This window comes from Quercus robur, chromosome 5, assembly GCF_932294415.1.
Source record: "Quercus robur chromosome 5, dhQueRobu3.1, whole genome shotgun sequence".
NCBI classification, from domain to species: domain Eukaryota; kingdom Viridiplantae; phylum Streptophyta; class Magnoliopsida; order Fagales; family Fagaceae; genus Quercus; species Quercus robur.
In genome coordinates, this window is record NC_065538.1 from 64817120 (window position 1) to 64819976 (window position 2857).

General features: G+C 32.8%; 1 long non-coding RNA gene across 1 annotated transcript; it reads right to left on the reverse strand.

Annotated features, from left to right (window-relative positions):
• Positions 1 to 600: 600 nt before the first annotated feature.
• Positions 601 to 2531, reverse strand: LOC126729142 (uncharacterized). Its single transcript, XR_007656523.1, has 3 exons — positions 2304 to 2531; positions 1058 to 1274; positions 601 to 937 (listed from the first exon to the last, which is right to left on the reverse strand). It is a non-coding gene; the product is annotated as an uncharacterized LOC126729142 (long non-coding RNA).
• Between the last annotated feature and the right edge of the window lie 326 nt (positions 2532 to 2857).

Here is a 2857-nt window from a genome sequence, read left to right on the forward strand (position 1 = left end):
TAAGATTAATTTTAGTGAATTCACAAATATTTAATTTTTTATGACTTTTGTGTTAATGGTTGTCAAAACAACTAAACATAAGTAAGAATGTCATATTCTAAATTTATTATTATTATTCCAACTAAAAATTATCTCTTATATAGAGTTTATAAAATTAATCATATAAATTCATTTAATATATAAATAATTAATGCACAACTATAGATAATTAATAAATGCATTTAGTTTTTTTGAGCAAAATTTATATATGCATTTACTCTAATAGTTAATTCAATGAACTAATAGTTTGATATAAATGCAAATTTTGTTGATTTAGAAGCCTAAATAAAGAAAACTTCATGGAATGTACCACATGGTAGAATCTCATACTTTTCCGTATGAGGTCTCTGCTTATATATATATATATATATATATATATATTTTTATGATTTATAATTTATTCAGAATATAAATAATTGGACTCTTCAATTTTCATGGCAATTTTGGTTTTAGATTTAATCAGAGTAGTATTCTAATTTTCATAGCAATTGCGTACCCCACATCAAATAATCTAACTATCCATTTTTTTTAAAATAAGTTAGTTTTTGACTTTTTATCTCATCTTATGTAAATAAGCTACCAGAAATAAGAAGTTTGTAAAACGTGAAATAAGTGATGTGTACAGACGACGATGTACACTCATGAGTGAGCAGTAATCAGTGCCCGTTGCCATCACTGCGTAGTTTCCAACAGTGTCTTGGTGGAGAAGGACAAAAGCTATGGTCTACCTCCCTCTACCTAGAGGGTTACTTCAAAACTCCATAGTAGTATGTACAAATTGATCATTCAGCAATTCTGGCAGCCTCTGCCGCTCTCTGTCTCATTATCTCCATCATGGCAGCTCTTTTGGCGTGAATCAGACTGTTGCTCTAGCATCCTGATATGTTCTTTTAGATCTCTGAACAAATTATTTAAAAATATATATATTTAATATAATCATCAAACACAAAATGGAAAAAGGACCGGAAAAGGAGCAAAGTCAGCAAGTGACTGATGATGGTAAAAAGGATCCATAAACCTGCAACGTGGCACATGGCACTCAGATTCTTTGCACACTCAAGCATGAAGTTGAAGGAGATACCACATTTTCTTACAGAGAACACAACCTCCGGTAGCGCTGATTTTGCAATGTATCCCATGGTGGAAAAGCCCCTTCACCTTCCTACAATTTGTGTATTGGCATTTCGCGAACGGCATTGTGCTGTATGCGCCAGAAGATCAAGCATCTTCCTTAGCTGCAATGTGAAATAACCACTGATGTCAGACCAAATCTAAAAAGATGCAAAGGTCTCCAGATTGCATGGTCTTATGGTCAACATATGAAAGTTATAAATAAATGAATGTATTGCAAAGCCTTGGACAAAGGAATCCCAATACAGTGAAAGAACATGCAGAACTACAAGGAAAGACGGGAAAATTTTGAAAAACAAACAACCATTAATGTTACAACATGAGGATATAATTATAGGGAATCTCTATCCTTCTCTTTCCATCACCATACTTTAGTAAGCCATATAAATAATTCAGGACTAAGAACAATACATGTAACCTACTGTCAAGGAAATACCCCACACAAACATAGTGACATCAAAAGGTAGCAAATTATTAGCAATACATGAAAATAATATCACAAAAAATAGAAAGATAACATGGGTCACAAATTCTGGCTATAAACAAAAACCCTTTGAACATGGTATCATTATTCCAATTCCAATTTATGTATGCGTTTGATGCAAGTAACATCAGTAACCTCCAGTTAAACCCAACCCCTCCTCCCTTTGAACTTGCATTTGATGCAGAACCTGTCGAACTCATATTTGCCTTTTTCAAGGATAAAGGTCCAAACTAGAAGGTTGAGAGAAACCCCAATTTGAAATTCTTTGAGAACTTTCCTCAAGCACTTGGCATATATGCCTTATTTTTAAACCCAGGATGGATTTGTCCTTGCAAAGAGCATACAAACACATTAAAACAACCAAACAGTCATACAAAATCACAGAATTGCAACAACAACAATTATCCCAAGTTTTGGTTCTCAATTGTTGTTACATGGCAGCATAGTTTGATATTCAGAAACCTCATTGTGGGGCATTGTTCATATGAAAAAATTTGAAGCAAACAAGAGCTGGTGAATATTCAATCCAACATCCTCAATGAAACTCAGAATCTTAATAGACTTTCGAAACAAGCAACACCAAAACTAAAGCAATTAATAACAATATTAGAGGATTAGCAACAGTGAATAAAAGTTAAAAGACAAGTACTCTGTATCTTCTATGGTGGGTTTTTCTTGTGGTTGGGTTGGAAGAGAAGAAGTTAAGAGAGACTGAAGCGTGAGAAAAAGTAGAAAACCCCATCCGCTTTTTTTTTTTCTTTGTTTACATGCATGCTTTACACCTTACGGTTTGAGATCCATGCAATAGCCCTAAACCCAAAAGTTGACTTCTTTTTTTGGATAAAAAAAAGTTGAAATTTTTGAAAAAGTTAAAATGTTGCGGGCGGGATTGCTAGCTATTGTAACTGATCTCAATCCATGTTTTACCAGTAACTAGTATCTACTCAAATTAAATGAAAGGACGAGATCAAAATAACACTAAATTAATGGTTTAGATTTATATGAGTCCCGTGCCTTGATACGACAAAATGACCCAAAAGAAAATTAGGGTTTTGTTAGTATTTTAAGACGCCATGGATTAAGGAATGGGCCTGAATATGGGTAATTTTTATAGTTTTTTTTTTTTGTCAAGTTAATATTTTTTGTAAGGAGTAAATTTTAGCAATTACTTTTGTCAAAATATGGTCTAAATTTTAGATTTTG